Below are 19,701 nucleotides of genomic sequence, written 5' to 3'. Positions count from 1 at the left end.
GAGTGGATGTATGAGTATGCTAGTGGTGCTGGTTGTGATGGTGGTGGTCTTACCTGTGGGGAAAAATAAATAAAGGTTAAAATAATGGGAGGGGCGCAGGTGCATGGCAGGTGAAGTTGTTTGTGCCTCTACCTCCTGGGTTTGTGGATAATTAACGGTGTGTTGTTTTTGTTTCATTTTGTTGTTGTTTTCCCTACTAGGGTTGAAGTATTTTTGTTTAATTTTGTATTCACCTATTTATCTTTCATCTATATTCACTTCCGGGTCTTTTATTTCACGTTTTCTTATTTTTTTTTCTATCTCATCTATTTATTTTACCTTCATTAGATTCCGTATTCATTTATTTATATCTCCAGTCTTTTATTTTATTTTTATCTATATTATTTAATGGATCACCACTTTATTTCTTTATATCTATCTATCACTTTATCCTTTTATGTGTCTACTTCCGGTCTTCTATTATATTATTCCCTTTCCTTCCTTCAATTTTTACATCTAATAATTATCTCTCTCTCTCTCTCTCTCTCTCTCTCTCTCTCTCTCCGCCACTAATGAAAAAGCTGCCACCTTTCCATCATTTGGCCCGCGCACACACGCCCACGCGCCCAAATAAGAGAGTGGAGCCAGCAATACGTAACGCAACTATTTCAGACCAACTACTCTCTCTCTCTCTTCTTCACTTAGATTCATCAACACTACACTCGCCCACACATACACACACACACACACACACACACACACACACACACACACACACACACACACACACACACACGTCCCCACCCTCTGGAGACACGCAACGAAGCAATAATTTCCTTCTAGACCGAATATTTCAGTGCTTCTATGCACACGAGGCAGTCACAGAGCGGCCACCAAACTTCTGACGTCAAAGCCAAGAATGTTAAATACACGGAAATTATTATCATCATTACTATCCATTTGCTGTTGACGTCCCTACTCCTCCTCATTCTCCTGCCCCTCCTATTCCTCCTCTTCCTCCTCCTCCTCCTGCTAATGATGCCAATGATGATGAGAAGAGGACGTGTGTGTGTGTGTGTGTGTGTTGACTGATGAAACAACAATAATGAGAGAGAGAGAGAGAGAGAGAGAGAGAGAGAGAGAGAGAGAGAGAGAGAGAGAGAGAGAGAGAGAGAGAGAGAGAGAGAGAGAGAGAGAGAGAGAGAGAGAGAGAGAGAGAGAGAGAGAGAGAGAGAGAGAGAGAGAGAGAGAGAGAGAGAGAGAGAGAGAGACGAAAGAGGAAGGGTGGATAAATAGAAACGTGATGGAATAAAAATCTGAATATAAAAATGAAAACAAGACACTATTACCATAACCACACCTAACTATATAGTGAGAAGGTTAATGCTATAATTACTTAATACCTAACTCTATGACTGCTGTGTAATAATAGCAAAGCACTATAAACTTCACTTCATTAACACTACACGATTTTACACAGAAAATAAATAAAACCACAAGCAGTGCAACATTTCAATTATTACACGATACCTTTTGTCAGCGGTGGCCTCTCGAAGCTTCACTCCTAAACTTGTATCGTATCATTAATGCCATAGTCTAAAGGTTAATACAGAGGTAGCAAATAAGACCACGGCAGTACACGATCGATTGTTACACCAAATGTTGCCACAAAGCACACGTGCGCCATCACGACCCACAATGATGCTAACCTCTTCAGTACTGGGACGCATTTTTACCATGAATTTTGGATATGATTTGACGATTTTGTTTACACTAGGAATGGTCTATGGAGGTCGGAGGGTTAATGGCCAGTCTTCCCTATTTTAATCTCAGCATAAGTATTTGAAGCTGAATAAAATCGATAAATGGTAAGCAGAATAAATAGGAAAATGTGTCATAGTACTGAACGGGTTAAGCAAGTAGTTGTGGAAGAATTGTGACGCTTTTGGTTTGTTAGACAAGCAAATTATATATATATATATATATATATATATATATATATATATATATATATATATATATATATATATATATATATATATATATATATATATATATATATATATATATATATATATATATATATATATATATATATATATATATATATATATATATATATATATATATATATATATATATATATATATATATATATAAAACAGTTCCAACCGCTATTCTAAAAAGAAAAACAGGAAAAACGAGAAAAGTTTACTTTGTGACGTGTTTTGATATTCGTGGTTTAAGAATAACTTGTACTATTGCAATTTTCCATTTTTTCAGCATCATTATCCTCGACTTTCCTTAATATGTGCCAATCGTCAAAGTCTAAAAGCACAAGAGCTGACATGATGACTTAGAACTGAGAAAAAAGTTGTAAAAAAGTGTAGCAGGATATTTGACTCTTGACCGCAGCAAAACATGCTTATCGTTGGTGATATTAGCCGGGAAAGCCTCAAATGCAGAGCTAAGGAGTAAACAATAAACATAACGCTGGTTCATATTCCCACAGCCTTCTGCCACAACTATCTCTTCTCCAGACCGGAAACTCCAACCCGTTCATATTTTGAAATGAAAATGTCACTGCACAAGGGAAAGAAAACAAGGGCTGGCAAAACAATAAAACACTAAAGGTCTTTTCCCTTGGAGAAAAAAAACACGCAAACAAACAGAGAGAGAGAGAGAGAGAGAGAGAGAGAGAGAGAGAGAGAGAGAGAGAGAGAGAGAGAGAGAGAGAGAGAGAGAGAGAGAGAGAGAGAGAGAGAGAGAGAGAGAGAGCTTACAACCAAAGAATTGTTATTTAATTTCATCAGAAAAGCCACAACGTTTCCCTATTAGTGAAATTTGAGTCGCAAGGAAGGAAAACTGAAAACAAGACCCAGTTTCCACACAGAGCTATAGAGCATGATGAAAAGTATGGAACCCAAGGAAAAAAAAAGGATCATAGCTCGTGCCAGTCATCATTCCATCACCACAATTTCCATGCAACACCACGAAACACCTCAAGGCTAGTATCAAGACGACTACACACACACACACACACACACACACACACACACACACACACACACACACACACGCCTACACCTTCACAGTAAGATACAACGAAAGTAAAAGGTCAGGCAAGGTCAACAAGACTCAACAGCCTCTTAATTAAGGGGAAGGAAGCAAGGGCTGAAATAGACATGAGATAGATCACATAACACAGCGACAGCGTAACGGTATTGAACTTGTGGTCTGCAGTGTTGTGTTGCTCGGTATAGAGTGTGTTCTTATACCTTCTCTTTTGATCTCATACTGAATTGCACGTAGGTTAGAAATGAAGGTCATGTGACGAGATGTAGGGAAATATAAGTATAATATAACAATAAATAGTAAAGAATAACAGATCACTTGGTCCCCCACCAAGACTGCCTGATTATATTACCCTAACATGATAGTATAGAACAGCAGAAGGTTTCTCTCCACCCATTCATCCCCTTCTATCTAATTATTATTATTACCATTACTAGGAAACAACGAAAAAAAAGTATTTCTCTCTCTCTCTCTCTCTCTCTCTCTCTCTCTCTCTCTCTCTCTCTCTCTCTCTCTCTCTCTCTCTCTCTCTCTCTCTCTCTCTCTCTCTCTCTCTCTCTCTCTCTCTCTCTCTCTCTCTCTCTCTCTCTCTCTCTCTCTCTCTCTCTCTCTCTCTCTCTCTCTCTCTCTCTCTCTCTCTCTCTCTCTCTCTCTCTGGATCGGTCAGAAGATGAAAGAAGGACGATAACGAGGCAAACGGAGGAAAGGTGAAATAGGAAGACAGACAGACATGGCGAGATCAGAAAATATGGAAGATGGAACAGGAAGGAGCACGGGAGGAGAGGAAGAATGCTAGAGATGTGCAAAAGACTAGTGGAGGGAGGAAACAGGTGAAGGCAAGTTGTGAGTGATGAAGCGTGGAGGAAACATGGCGAAGAGAAGGATGAGGAGGAGCAGGAAGAGGAAGGTATGTAGAGAATCGAGAAATTAGGGACACAGAGAGAGAGAGAGAGAGAGAGAGAGAGAGAGAGAGAGAGAGAGAGAGAGAGAGAGAGAGAGAGAGAGAGAGAGAGAGAGAGAGAGAGAGAGAGAGAGAGAGAGAGAGAGAGAGAGAGAGAGAGAGAGAGAGTTGAATGGGAGACAGCTTAAGGGAATAAATATAAAGCAAGTTTGATAAGCAAGGGATGAAAATTAGGAGGAAGTAGGTCATAAAAGGAGTGAGTGAATGAATGAGTGAGAAAGGGAAGGAGAACGTGAAATTGTGGGTGAATGAGTGACTGAGGGAATGAAGGAGTGAGTGAGTGAAGGAGAGTGGGAGTGGGGGCTGATGGGAAAGGACAGGTGCGCGAAGAGGTGAGGAAGAGCAAAACTTCCCTAAGATGAGTCAGGCCTAACAGAACACGTGAGGTATGCATGTACAAAAAAGATGTGCGCACATATTCTTACGCACGAACACACACACACACACACACACACACACACACACACACACACACACACACACACACACACACACGTGCATGAGGGTGTGTTTGTCGGCGAAGGAATAATTTCCGCCGGTGAGTCACACATACTTGGGCACGTGTGTTGAAGTAATATGTGTGTATGTACAAAGATGACTTGGGTATATGCTGGCGCGGGCGCGCACACACGCACGCACACACATGCACGCACGCACTCATACACATAAAGGCCAATAAATAAATGATACGATGACCTTCGTCAAACAACCATTACAAAATCAGGAAGGTTCTTTGCTTATATAAAACGCTAAATGTCACATCAACAAATGTGCCCATGGAATTCTTTCTCGTTTCATTTCAATAATGTAAATAGACACCCCTACATATACTTTTTACCTTTCTATTTCTTTCTGTATAATCCTACACACAAGAAAAAGAGGGTTGGTATTTCGCACGTTCATCTGTTTGATTCACTAAAAGTACTGCAAGCAAAAGAAGAGTTATGATGCTCATGTTCAATACTCATTATTAAATACGAGAGTATCAATGTACACTCCATAGCGTTGGATGTACTTCAAGGAAATAAGCAAGCACTTGAAAAATTATCCAAATATTTTCTTGTCGTTCCATCTTGAATATTATATACTATATTATATATATATATATATATATATATATATATATATATATATATATATATATATATATATATATATATATATATATATATATATATATAGACAGAGAGAGAGAGAGAGAGAGAGAGAGAGAGAGAGAGAGAGAGAGAGAGAGAGAGAGAGAGAGAGAGAGAGAGAGAGAGAGAGAGAGAGAGAGAGAGAGAGAGAGAGAGAGAGAGAGAGAGAGAGAGAGACTCTTTGCAGGCCATAAAAAAAATCGCATTTTCTACCTTTAATGTGAGGTCATATTATGTAGTGCATGAAATAGGTGTGTGTGTGTGTGTGTGTGTGTGTGTGTGTGTGTGTGTGTGTGTGTGTGTGTGTGTGTGTGTGTGTGTGTGTGTGTGTGTGTGTGTGTGTCTGTGTGTGTGTGTGTTTCACTGTTTGATCTGCTGCAGTCTCTGACGAGACAGCCAGACGTTATCCTACGGAACGAACTCAGAGCTCATTATTTCCGATCTTCAGATACGTCTGAGACCAGGCACACACCACACACCGGGACAACAAGGTCACAACTCCTCGATTTACATCCCGTACCTACTCACTGCTAGGTGAACAGGGGCTACACGTGAAAGGAGACACACCCAAATATCTTCACCCGGCCGGGGAATCGAACCCCAACCCTCTGGCTTGTAAAGCCAGCGCTCTAACCACTGAGCTACCGGGTGTGTGTGTGTGTGTGTGTGTGTGTGTGTGTGTGTGTGTGTGTGTGTGTGTGTGTGTGTGTGTGTGTGTGTGTGTGTGTGTGTGTGTGTGTGTGTGTGTGTGTGTGTGTGTGTGTGTGTGTTTTGAACTATGATAGTAAAACTTCACGTCCCACATTAAGGCTGGCTTGTGTAATATTTTCAGCAATACCTCTCTTCTCACAGTCAAAACGTTCACAAAAGTATGTCGCCGAATATATGACGAGAAAAGAATAATAATAATGCATCGTATTTCCCAGCGTTATAATGGCACTGTATATACACTACTCATTCTACAACCCATGGAAAATGACACTGGCGAGACTTTCTTCTGTGTATTCCCATTTCCTCTCTTTTACATTATACAGTTGTTTTTGTAATACAGAATTCGAAAACATTTTTGTACTGTAGCTTGTTTAATCTTTTTTTTCCTACTCTATGAGATTCGAAACATTTGGTGATACAGATAAGTGTTTACCTCTCCCTTCCTAACATTCATACGTGTGTGTATACTGGAGTCTGTTTACCTGTCTAAATATTAGTGTGTGTGTGTGTGTGTGTGTGTGTGTGTGTGTGTGTGTGTGTGTGTGTGTGTGTGTGTGTGTGTGTGTGTGTGTGTGTGTGTGTTATGAATGAAGCTACAAATATAACGGGTTCAAGGTTAACTAGAGAATAACAACACTGTACAGCTGGTGTGTGTGTGTGTGTGTGTGTGTGTGTGTGTGTGTGTGTGTGTGTGTGTGTGTGTGTGTGTGTGTGTGTGTGTGTGTGTGTGTGTGTGTGTGTGTGTGTGTGTGTGTGTGTGTGTGTGTGTGTGTGTGTGTGTGTGTGTGTGTGTGTGTGTGTGTGTGTGTGTGTGTGTGTGTGTGTGTGTGTGTGTGTGTGTGTGTGTGTGTGTGTGTGTGTGTGTGTGTGTGTGTGTGTGTGTGTGTGTGTGTGTGTGTGTGTGTGTGTGTGTGTGTGTGTGTGTGTGTGTGTGTGTGTGTGTGTGTGTGTGTGTGTGTGTGTGTGTGTGTGTGTGTGTGTGTGTGTGTGTGTTCACTGAAGACCCTGTAAAGTTAAGTGAGTGTGTGTGTGTGTGTGTGTACACACACACACACACACACACACACACACACACACACACACACACACACAGCGTAGTGTAGTGGTTAGCACGCTCGACTCACAATCGAGAGGGCCGGGTTCGAGTCCCGGTAAGCGGCGAGGCAATTGGGCAAGCCTCTTAATGTGTGGCCCCTGTTCACCTAGCAGTAAATAGGTACGGGATGTAACTCGAGGGGTTGTGGCCTCGCTTTCCCGGTGTGTTGTGTGTTGATGTGGTCTCAGTCCTACCCGAAGATCGGTCTATGAGCTCTGAGCTCGCTCCGTAATGGGGAAGACTGGCTGGGTGACCAGCAGACGATCGAGGTGAATTTCACACACACACACACACACACACACACACACACACACACACACACACACACACACACACACAGCGTAGTATAGTGGTTAGCACGCTCGACTAAATCGAGAGGGCCGGGTTCGAGTCCCGGTAAGCGGCGAGGCAATTGGGCAAGCCTCTTAATGTGTGGCCACTGTTCACCTAGCAGTAAATAACCTAGCAGTAAATAGGTACGGGATGTAACTCGAGGGGTTGTGGCCTCGCTTTCCCGGTGTGTGCTGTGTGTTGATGTGGTCTCAGTATTACCCGAAGATCGGTCTATGAGCTCTGAGCTCGCTCCGTAATGGGGAAGACTGGCTGGGTGACCAGCAGACGACCGAGGTGAATTACACACACACACACACACACACACACACACACACACACACACACACACACACACACACACACACACACACACACACACACTACTGAGGCCATACATCCCATCCCAGCTTCACAGGTAATCCCGCTGCACCGCCGGCAGCCACCACTCAGGCGGGAGTGTTGCAGTGGAACCATCCAGCAGGCTACACACTCACCAAACCCTGCGAAGCCAAGCCCAGCCAAGCCCTTGCCTTGCCTAGCCTCACCTCACATCACTACACCTCGGAGTCAGAACGACTGACCTACCTCAATCCTTTCAAACTATTCCCTTCCCATCTGCCTCTCGTCTACACTGCTTCACTCCAGACCATAAAGATACGTTACATTCTTCATAAAATAAACTCTTGCACACTAAAAGCTATTTGATTCAATCCAAATAAAATGACTTGCTTATTCTTGATTAATACACTCTTGTGCACCAAAAGTCATGTTATTTGCTTCACTTCAGACAGTAAAGATACGTTAGATTCTTGACAAAGATACCCATTTCCTACTTAAGTTACGTTATTAAAAAAATTTATATATATATATATATATATATATATATATATATATATATATATATATATATATATATATATATATATATATATATATATATATATATATATATATATATATATATATATATATATATATATATATATATATATATATATATATATATATATATATATATATATATATATATATATATATATATATATATATAACTGAATTAATGAAACTGTCCCATTCGAAAAATAGCACAATAAATGAGGCAAGAAAAGTGCCAAAAAAAAAAAAAAGCTAGCAGGCAGACAGTTCACGACTCTCATGGCGGACGTAGCAGTCAAGTTACTGTTATATTCCTCAACTGATATAAAACAGCTCGTCGAAACTGGATTCTAGTACTTTCCGATACAAGTAACATGAGATTATGTGTTGCGGCAGCAAATTATGGAAGCAAGGTAACTCATGTTCCAGACAGAATATTTCTAAAAAAGAATCCAATATCAGGGATCTATATGAATGAGAAATTTAAAAAGAAAGACAAGGTATTTCTACTTATAAACAAGAGTAATGTGAATGTTAAAGGAATCCAGCAAAACATTTCACACACGCACTGCTCGTACATATCTCACCAAGAAACTCAATAACGATAACGTAAAATGTATAAAGAAAAAAAAAAGCACTGAAGAAACTAGAGATAGAAGATAAGAATGAGTCATCACACGTCTCAACATTTTTTTTTCATCGGTATCAAATTTCATTCCTTTTACCTCAATAAAAAAAAAAAAAAAACATTGAGGAAGGAGAGGAAGCGAGGGATACAATAGAACAAAATACAGCAAAACCTCACACGCCTCAACATTTTTTTCACATATAGATTTTTATTTTTTATCGTTTTTATTTTCTTTCACCCGAGTGAGCGAGAACACACCGCCCGGAGCAAAGCAGTCCATCAAGATAAGTCACATCAATAGCACCACCACCAGCAGGGCGCGTCAGCTACACACTGCAGGAACAAAACCACCTGTGCAGCGACCAACAACACGGCGGCGGCTCCCTGCTTGACGTTGCGTGAGTGCAGTGTACGTACGCTGATCAATAGTGTGTGTGTGTGTGTGTGTGTGTGTGTGTGTGTGTGTGTGTGTGTGTGTGTGTGTGTGTGTGTGTGTGTGTGTGTGTGTGTGTGTGTGTGTGTGTGTTAACCTTCTTGTAGTGTGTCCTTTCCTCTTGTATGCCTGCGTGCGTGCCTGCGTGCGTGCGTGCCTCCTTTCATGTGTATGTGTGTGTGTGTGTGTGTGTGTGTTGTTCTCCTCCTCCTCTTTATGTATTCCTCCTCTTTATTCCTTTCTTCCTTTCCTCTCTCTCCATCCTTCCTCTCCTTCCTTTCTCTCCATCCTTCCTTCCTTTCTATCAACCTTCATTTTTTCCTTTCCTGTGTGTGTGTGTGTGTGTGTGTGTGTGTGTGTGTGTGTGTGTGTGTGTGTGTGTGTGTGTGTGTGTGTGTGTGTGTGTGTGTGTGTGTGTGTGTGTGTGTGTGTGTGTGTGTGTGTGTGTGTGTGTGTGTGTGTGTGTGTGTGTGTGTGTGTGTGTGTGTGTGTGTGTGTGTGTGTGTGTGTGTGTGTGTGTGTGTGTGTGTGTGTGTGTGTGTGTGTGTGTGTGTGTGTGTGTGTGTGTGTGTGTGTGTGTGTGTGTGTGTGTGTGTGTGTGTGTGAGTGTGTGTGTGTGTGTGTGTGTGTGTGTGTGTGTGTGTAATGTACTATATTACTAAATTTCTTTCCTGGCCTTCCTTCCTGTATTTATTTCTTCTTCCCCTCTCTCCTTCTGTCTCCCCTTCTAGCATGTCTTCCTTCCTTCCTCTCTATCTTCTTCCCCTCGTTACTGACCACCAATAATAGCTCCTGTCTCCCCTTCCTGTCCTTCCGCTGCCCTTCTTCCCTCCCTCCTTTCCTCGCAGCAATTAATCCTCCCAAGGTCCTCGTCACCCTTCCTCCGCGCACCAAAAACAAGGTTATTTAGAGTACGTCGCTGATGACCCTCGATAACACCTTCTGCACGAGAGAGAGAGAGAGAGAGAGAGAGAGAGAGAGAGAGAGAGAGAGAGAGAGAGAGAGAGAGAGAGAGAGAGAGAGAGAGAGAGAGAGAGAGAGAGAGAGAGAGAGAGAGAGAGAGAGAGAGAGAGAGAGAGAGAGAGAGAGAGAGAGAGAGAGAGAGAGAGAGAGAGAGAGAGAGAGAGAGAGAGAGAGAGCTTACATCTTGCCTCCCTTCATCAAGATAACAACAAAGGCACCATCATCACTCTACCTTGACTCACCCTCCTCCTGCTGCTCTCCTTCATGTTTTCTCTTCCTTCCCTCCTCCTCCTCCTCCCACCCCGTCTCTCTCTCTGTCTAGCTCTCTCTCCCCCTTCTCCCTTCTCCCCGTTTCTCCATTCTCTCCTTGCTGCCGTTGCTGCTTCCTCCTCCTCCTCCTCCTGCTCCTCCTCTTCTTCTTCATTCTCCTGTCTCCTTCCCTTAGATAACAGCAAGACAAGCCTTTGAGGAGCACTAGCAAAGGGAGATACGGCCTAACCCAACCTCCACTTACTGACCTCTAAGATGACTGCTCCTCCTCCTCCTATCTAGGGATGTGAAAGGTGCAAGGGTTAAGAGAAGGTACAGAGAGGGTACAGGTTTGGTGTTATAAATTTCTTGGTGATGATAAGGTTGGTGATATTTATGATCAATATGGAAAAAATTTAAAACTTCATTACCCGTCTTCGTGAATAAAAAATGAATTAAAAAAACTAAGTAAAAAACGTCAAGTCTCGCACATCTGTGAGTGCTGATGATAAGCCTCGTTGAAAGTTCCCTGTAAAATGTTGAATGTACCGTAAAAATATCTTGTAAGTCTCTCCGATGTTTTTTTTTTTTTTTTAATCATCTGTAAATTTGACATTAATGCGTCAGAACATATTTTAACATTGCGAAGTTTATATCTAACGATGAAAAAAAATTTCTTATGAAGACCGTCTGTACTTTCCTTATGAGAGAGAAACATTTTACATCTAGCATCGATAAGACTCATAAAATCGTAAAGTGTAATGAAAAACTGAGTTAGTGCTACAACAAAGACATCTCTAGTTACTATCTTCCCATCAAACTCTACGTAAGCCACATTGTACATTTAACATCAATATGAATAATAAAAATGGGTGTTAATAATAATAAAAGTGTTAGCGCCACCACTTCTCCCTGGCAGCGCTAAGAGACAGGTGCATCTCAGGAATACACGCCACGCCTACCACATCTCAGCCCCGCCACATGTTCCCCTCACTCTTACATAAACCAGTATGTACAGAGCCACAGTCACACCCGATGCAAGGCGAGTCTCCTGTTTTAGTTTTGCCTTGCGGTGGAGATGCTAATGACGTGTAGAGTAATGGCACTTGTATTACACTTCCTGCTTCTCATAACATGATCATTTCCTCTCTTATTATGATGCTTTTCATTAATTTTCTTTCAACCTCTTTCTTTCTCTTGCTTATTTTCCTCTTTTTATTAATTCTACAAGATATTATCCTCTAGTCATTTTAATATTGGTTTACCTCTGTTTAGCATCTGGCACCACAAAGGGGACTTTTTTTTACTATTTTATCACCTTTCGCTAGCATCTTATATAAAAAAGTATATGACTACTGCTACTATATTATTGCTATTAAAATAACCACAACATGTACAAAGACAACCACCACCACCACCACCACTACCTCCGCATTCAAATGCAACCCTCAGGCACAAGTGTAATTCGCAGTTTTATTTATCTTTCTCTGCCATGGTGACCTTGACCTTTGATCTATCCCTTAGCCAGCACCAAGTCTCTCTCTCTCTCTCTCTCTCTCTCTCTCTCTCTCTCTCTCTCTCTCTCTCTCTCTCTCTCTCTCTGGCTGACGTGTTGACAATGCTAACAAGAATGGCCAACGAGTGCGGGCGGCGGTCAAAGATTCTCCACCATCAAAAAGGGTTGGAAGTGATAGGAGGACGAGACAGTCATGAGATGAAGTGGACTAGACTTACTCCCCCCTTAAATTGAGTGTCTGGTAGGTGTGTGATGTCTGAGCATGTGTGTGTCCTGGGGAGAAAGAAGGGGGGATGTTTCTCTGGGTCGATGCCTACTGCGAAGCCCTAAGAGATAGATGGTGATGAGTGATAAGGAGGAGAGTAAAAATGTATACGTGGGAAATTATTAAGTGAAGTCTGGGTGGATGATGAATGACGAGGCTGCGGCGGTGAGAGACGTAAATACTCACATCCTTTCAACGTGTGTGTGTGTGTGTGTGTGTGTGTGTGTGTGTGTGTGTGTGTGTGTGTGTGTGTGTGTGTGTGTGTGTGTGTGTGTGTGTGTGTGTGTGTGTGTGTGTGTGTGTGTGTGTGTGTGTGTGTGAAGGTTAAAGGGGTTAAGGCGAGCCACAAGGTGCTGAAAAACTCCTGGAGGGAAAATCACAAACTAAGAGCTGGACTGATGACAAGGCTCGGCTGAGGCGTGTGGATATAATTTACATGCTTCAAACACGTATAATCCTGCAGGTCATTAAATATATTAGGCTCCTATTTTGAATAGCTTTGGACCCTGCTAGGAACCACTTTCAAAGGCCACAGAGATCATCAGTCAGATTCTCAACGGTGTTTTTGTCCTTCCTTGATCATGCGGAATCCTTGTTAAACTATCACCAGGATCATGAAAACACCTTTGAAAACCCTCATTACTTTTACTACACGCTTTTGGAGATGGTCGAGGTAAAACACTGCAATGTTTGAGAATACAGAGAATATGGAGGTGGGGAGATAACACACGCAGGTCACGATGGGTTGAAGTAAGGGACGCCGAGAATAAACACTCGGTAATTGGTATAAGCTTCCCTTCCCATCGCCTTCCCTCCGTCCCTCGCCACCCCTTGCCTTGTCTCGCCTCCCTCCAGCCGCAGACTCACTAATATTAAGGGTATTATTAATATTTTTGCCATAAAGAGACGCAACGTGACGACTTCGACCCAAACATTCGTGACATGTCATTAATTAACTGGCACAGTGGATATCCCGTGGAAACTCCGACAGTTTCCTCCCTTCATTCCAACACTACCATTAGCAAAACCATTATCACCATTCTACTACGGTACACAATCAGCCACATCACTCATCGTCACCATCACATATCTACAACTCTGCTACACCACCGAACATCACAACCACTTCACCATAACTCACTGCACCTACTTTTTTTTCTCCATCTGCAACTCCCCATCTTCAAGCCACATCCAGATTCATTCACTCACTTCATACCACCACGTCTAACCAAACTTAACCTAACGAAACATAACCTAACCTCACTCTCTCACCAGAAGCTAGCAATCCCTCTCTTTGCAGCCCAACACCTTCAAGCCACACCGATGTTTGTGCAACCGCAACCCACAGACATAATTAACCTTACCCAAACTAACCTTCCTACCCTCGTTTTCCCTTCCCTTCCCATGTCTTCCCTTCCCTTTCCTTCCCTTCCTTTCCCTTGCCTTGCCTTACTTTGCCATACCTAACCTATCCTTATCTAACCTCATCTACTCTAACTGACCTTTCTCATGAATTACCTCATATCAGCTTACTTATCCTTACCCTGCCTTGACTTAACTAACCTTGCCTAACCTAGTAATCACCTACATCACATAACGTAACATAACATAACCTAACACACACACACACACACACACACACACACACACACACACACACACACACACACACACACACACACGTCCTTCATTTTTTTCTAACATCTTACTCTACTTACCCTGTTTTGCCTTGCCTTTCCTACCCACACCACTCATCACCTTACCTTACTTTAACATCACCACATAACACCCTATACAGCACAAACTCTACACCCCAATTCACACCTTGCATCCCCATCACCTTAACACCATCATCTCCCTAACAGTATTGGCACAGACCTTCCTCTTTATTTTCCTCTTTGCTCTTTTTTGTCACTCACCACGTCTGTCTAAACATCAACAGGCTGCTGCCATCTTGTGGAGGGTGAAGGGGAGGAAGAGAGGGGATGGAAGGAGGAGAATAAATTATGGTGAAAGATAGGAAAGGGAAAGAGCAGTGGAAGAAATAAGGGAGGAGGAGGAGGAGGAGGAGGAGGAGGAGGAGGAGGAGGAGGAGGAGGAGGAGGAGGAGGAGGAGGAGGAGGAGGATGGAGGAAAAATGAAAAAAAAAGCACAAGGAAATGAAGAGGAAGAAGAGGATGAACACGATGACAACAGCCAACAACAAAAACAAAAACAAAAACAATAACACAAGGATGACACGGAGAGTGAGATAAATTGACAAGAAGAGATAATGTGAGGAGAGAGAAGAAAGAGGAAGAGGAGGAGACGGAAATTAGGGATGAGGAACGAATGCGGGAGAAGACAAGAAGAAAGGGAAATATATGAGGAAGACGGGGAGAGAGGAAAAAACGGTGGAGGGAGGATAAATATGAGGGAGCAAAGCTGGAGGAGGAGGAGGAGGAGGAGGAGGAGGAGGAGGAGGAGGAGGAGGAGGAGGAGGAGGAGGAGGAGGAGGAGGAGGAGGAGGAGAAAAGGTGAGTGAGGACAAAGTGAGGACAACGAATGATGTCTTTTGACGTCATGAGAGTTTGAGACAAGAGGAAGAGAAAAGGAGAGAGAGAGTAAAGGAAGGAAGAGAAAGATGAAAGAAAGCGGATAAAAGCGAAGAGACAGTGGGAGGGGGCGAGGGAAAGAGCGAGAAAAAGAGGAGGAGAGGAAGGAGGAGGTAGTTGAAGAGAGGAAACAGAGAACTGGAGTTAGGAAATGAAGAGATGAAGGAAGGAAAGGAAAGAAAACAGAAAAGATACGACCAAGGAAATGCGGGAGAAATTAAGGTAAAGAGGGGAAAGAGGAAGGACATGAGGTAGAAGAAAAGCGATGAAGGGATTGAGAGAATGAGGGAGAAATGAAGGAAGGAAGGAAAGGAAGGAGGGAACAAAGACGGGAGAGAGAGAGAGAGAGAGAGGAACCTCTCATCCCGCCCCCAAACAGCTGTAATGTGGCCAAAGGCATTCATCTTCCTAGTCTGCATTCTCTCTCTCTCTCTCTCTCTCTCTCTCTCTCTCTCTCTCTCTCTCTCTCTCATTCATGCATTCATTCATTTTTCCTGATTCCTGCTTCACTCTTTTTTTTTTTCTATCGCTCCTTCCTTCTCAAACAAAGCATAGCAGAATAGAAGGTAAAAACAGAATAATTACACACACTGAACACATTCCTTGGAGCAAGATAAACAAAGCACTTTTAAGTATTTGCTACGTATTAACTTTCTTACTCTTTGCTCAGTACACAGCCACCAACTATCCTGCAGTACTGAGCCAGAGAGAGAGAGAGAGAGAGAGAGAGAGAGAGAGAGAGAGAGAGAGAGAGAGAGAGAGAGAGAGAGAGAGAGAGAGAGAGAGAGAGAGACACTGTTGTTGCAATTCAAACAATGTAAAACATATAAATTCCTTCAACAATGACCTGCAAAAAACAAATTCTGTCTCACTCAACAACTATTTTTTTTCCAATCATACCATATCTCTCTCTCTCTCTCTCTCTCTCTCTCTCTCTCTCTCTCTCTCTCTCTCTATCACATCACCGCAATTTTGCAATCCCTCCACAGCGAGGGCGGAAATTGAATAACACTTCAACACCATCAAGACTTAATCTAGCGAAACAAAAACATCGTCACTGACACGACGAGAGAGAGAGAGAGAGAGAGAGAGAGAGAGAGAGAGAGAGAGAGAGAGAGAGAGAGGACAAAGAAAGCAAAAACGGAGAGCACTGAAGGAAATACCGAACGTTTGAGAAGAAATTCCAGACGCCTCGACACGACGCGACACATCCCACCACCTTCACTTCCCGCCAAAAGAGGAAAGGAAAGGCTGGCTGACGTACTCGCTGTAAAATTCCGTCGCAAAATACTATTGATTCGATTACTGCACGAGAGGCGACGCTGTTAAAAATGCTTACGGGCGAGAGGAAGGGAGGAAGAGGGAGAGACAGGGTAGATAGAGGGGAACACTGCTGGAGGACAGAGTGGGAGAGGGAGGTGCAGCATAAACTTTTATCTATTGTTATCCGATAAGTGGACGCGTATTCTTTTGGCGTAGGGATAATTGTGTTGTCCTGGGGCGATGTGTGAGCGCCGCTTCCTTGCCCCTGGGGAAGTTGCTGGTGGTGGTGGTGGTGGTGGTGGTGGTGGTGGTGGTGGCGGCAGTGCTGCTGCTACTTCTGCTGCTGCATGCTTTTGAAAGTATGTGTGTGTCCTGAAGGAGAAAGGAGGATGAAAGGAAGAAGAGAGGAAGAAAAAGAAAGAAAAGAAAGAGAAAGGAAAGAAAAGACGAAGAAGCAAGGGTGCATGTGAGAGAGAGAGAGAGAGAGAGAGAGAAAATGCAGACATACAAAAATCTCTCTCTCTCTCTCTCTCTCTCTCTCTCTCTCTCTCTCTCTCTCTCTCTCCTCTGTAACTTTTCCTCTTCGTCCCGGAAAAGTCTCAGTATTTGTGGCGATGAATGCAGCAGCGAGTTGTAATAATGGTGGTGAGGACTGGTGATGGTGATGGTGGTTGTGCAAGTAGTCACTGGTGGTGGTGGTGAGGATTGGTGGTGATGATGGTGAACGTGGTTGTGCAAGTAGTCACTGGTGGTGGTGGTGCTGTTGGTAGTGGTGGTGGTGGTGGTGGTGGTGGTGGTGGTGGTGGAGCAAAGGGTAAACTCAGGCCATGTTTATGTTGGCAGTGGCTGCAGGTGTCGAAGATTTAGACAGAGCCAACAAACACTGTCGATCACCAAGCCGGGCACCATTACCCCCCTCCTCCTCTCCCCACATCTAGAAGCACCCCACACCAACTAACCCTCCTTATACCATCCTAACCTCACCCTCATCTCTAATTTTCGTTCTCCCCTCATTTATTCCTACACCGTCCACCTTTCCAATGCAAGAGCTAGTCAGTGTCCTTGCTCTTTCATTTGTTTTCATTTCCTTTCCTTACTTCCCCAACCTTGCCTAACCTCATTCTCACCTCTTGATTTTTATTTTCTCCACACCAATTCCTACTTCGTCCAATATCCTCGCTCTTTCATTTGTTTTCATTTCCTTTCCTTACTTTTCAAACTTTGCCTAACCTCTTCCTCTCCTCTAATCTTGATTTTTATTTCCTCTTCACGAATTCCTATCTGTCCACCTCACCAATACAAGAGTCAGTCAGTGTTTTCGCTCTTTCATTTGTGTTCATTTCCTTTCCTTTCTCCCAAGATGTCTTTCTTCATCCTCTCCCTTCGCCCTTATCCTGATTGTTATTTTCTCTTCACTAGTTCTCACTCTGCCCATCTTACCAATCCAAGAATAATTCTGTGGCTTTGGCTCTTTCATCCCTTTCTTTGATAAACTCTGGAACAATCAGCTTCATTCCGCTTCCCACCTTCCTATGACTTGAACGGTTTCGTGAGGAGTTTAAAAAAGCACAAGAAATAAATCGGTTGAATCAGACAACCCACTTGGAATTTCTCTTTTTCTCTTTTCATTTCACATTACTTTGGTGTCCTTGTGCAAGAAAAAAGATAAATAAGTGAATAGATAATCTTCATTAGACTCAAACACCCTCCTTTCTCCAACAAGTCCCACATCCGTATTTTCACCCTTACTCACCCTCTCTCCCTCGTCCTGTTACCCAGCCTCACTCTTGCCCTCACTCCCCTCTCCCTGCCTCCGTCTCTCCAGCAGTGACAACCAGATTTTGAGGGTGGACCCGTGAAGAGAAGGGAGGGAGTGGGGGCTCTTCTTCATCCCCACTAACTCTGATTCACCTCCCCCATGCCACTCCACCCTCACCACCCAAAATAACTTAATCACATGTGCCCCACTTACGTGTGTCCCTCCCTCATCTTCCCCACCTCCCTTCCTCCTTCCTGCCTGCCTCCTCCCACCTATTCCCTTCCTCTCCCTCCCTGCCTCCTTCACGCCTCCCAACATTATCAGTCTGTGATTTCGTCTTAACCCTGCGAGATGAGAGAGAGAGAGAGAGAGAGAGAGAGAGAGAGAGAGAGAGAGAGAGAGAGAGAGAGAGAGAGAGAGAGAGAGAGAGAGAGAGAGAGAGAGAGAGAGACTGTGAAAAGGAAAAAAGAGAGAAAGAGGCAAATAAAGAGAGGAGCGGAAAGAACAAACGTGATAAAAAAGCAAAAACAAAGAAAAACATAACCGGTGAACTGCAAAGAAACGAAAGCATGTAAAAAAAAAAAAAGGGAAAAAAGGATAAGGCAGCTAAACGAAAAACAACAGCAAAAAATTAAAAAGAATAAAAATACGGAGACCGGAAAAAAGGATGATGGAAAAAAAAAACAAATAAAAAACAAAAGAAAGCATGTTTGGGGGAAAAGGATTGAAACGTGTGTGTGTGTGTGTGTGTGTGTGTGTGTGTGTGTGTGTGTGTGTGTGTGTGTGTGTGTGTGTGCGTGTGTGTGTGTCTGTGTGGGTGTGTAAAGATGTACAAGGGAAGAAACGAAGAAAAAAAGAAATGCAAAATGGACAAAGACCCTTCCAGGCAGCAAAGAATGAGAAAGAAAGAGAAAGAAAGAGTGGAAGGGAGATAGAAAAGAGAAAGAGAAAGAGAGAAAGAGGGAAACCAATATAAACATGAATGGCAGTAAAGCGAAAAGTTAGAGTAAAGGAACGTTAGGGGGAAAGGAAATTACAGATAAATGGCAAAATCAAAGCTGAAAAAAAAGGAAAAGAAAAGAAAAAGAAAAAGAAAAGGAACAAGAGCCAACACAATAATGACGGTAGAGATAACAAAAGGGGCGAGCGGTTATAGAAGATGCAATAAAAGGAAGTTATAGGAAATAAAGGCATAATGGAAAAAAAAGGGAGCAAAGAAAAACTGGACAGGAAGGAAGAGAGAGAAACGATAATAACCAGGAAGAGTAATGAAAACTGGATAAAAACAATCATAAACGACACGGAAAGGAAAGGGTAACAGGCAGGAACAAGAGAGAGAAGGAAGGAAGGGAGGGAGGGAGGGAGGGAGGGAGGGAGGGAGGAGGAGAATAAGAAAGAAAAAGAAAGAAGAAAGAAAGAAAGAAAGAAAGAAAGAAAGAAAGAAAGAAAGGAAGGATGGAAGAAAAATAGAAAGACGACAAGTAAAGCGAGGGAGGAGGAGGAGGAGGAGGAGGAGGAGGAGGAGGAGGAGGAGGAGGAGGAGGAGGAGGAGGAGGAGGAGGAGGAGGAGCCATCACCACCATCACCTCCACCAACGCCGCCGCCACCCCGACCACCCTCACCATCATCACCACCACCACCACCACCACCATCTCCTGTCTAGGCTGACGTGAGCTGGAGGGAAATTCTGAGCTGATTTTTAGTGAGTGTTAGCAGGTGTGCCGCACGAAACACACACACACACACACGCATAGACACACCCGTCGCCACACCACGCCCGCCTCAATCCCACACTCACCCATCGCCACCCTCACTCTCACCCACTACCATCCACTACACGCTGTCCCTCCCTCGCCTCGTCTCC

General features: G+C 43.2%; 1 protein-coding gene across 6 annotated transcripts in view; it reads right to left on the bottom strand.

Annotated features, from left to right (window-relative positions):
* The window catches only part of LOC123520718 (ligand of Numb protein X 2-like), a 157,465-nt gene that overhangs the window by 106,877 nt on the left and 30,887 nt on the right, over positions 1–19,701 (bottom strand). Inside the window, exon 1 of one of the 6 annotated variants that reach the window (XM_045283260.1) lies at positions 1–48. This exon is cut by the window's left edge and continues 13 nt beyond it. The exons of the other annotated variants lie outside the window; for them this stretch is intronic. The gene's annotated coding sequence lies outside the window, so the exon portion shown is untranslated. Of the gene's footprint in view, positions 49–19,701 lie in introns of those variants that run through there. 6 annotated transcript variants of the gene reach the window in all.

The sequence above is a fragment of the Portunus trituberculatus genome, chromosome 47, assembly GCF_017591435.1.
Source record: "Portunus trituberculatus isolate SZX2019 chromosome 47, ASM1759143v1, whole genome shotgun sequence".
Taxonomy (NCBI): Eukaryota; Metazoa; Arthropoda; class Malacostraca; order Decapoda; family Portunidae; genus Portunus; species Portunus trituberculatus.
This window is presented reverse-complemented; position numbering and strand designations above follow the sequence as displayed.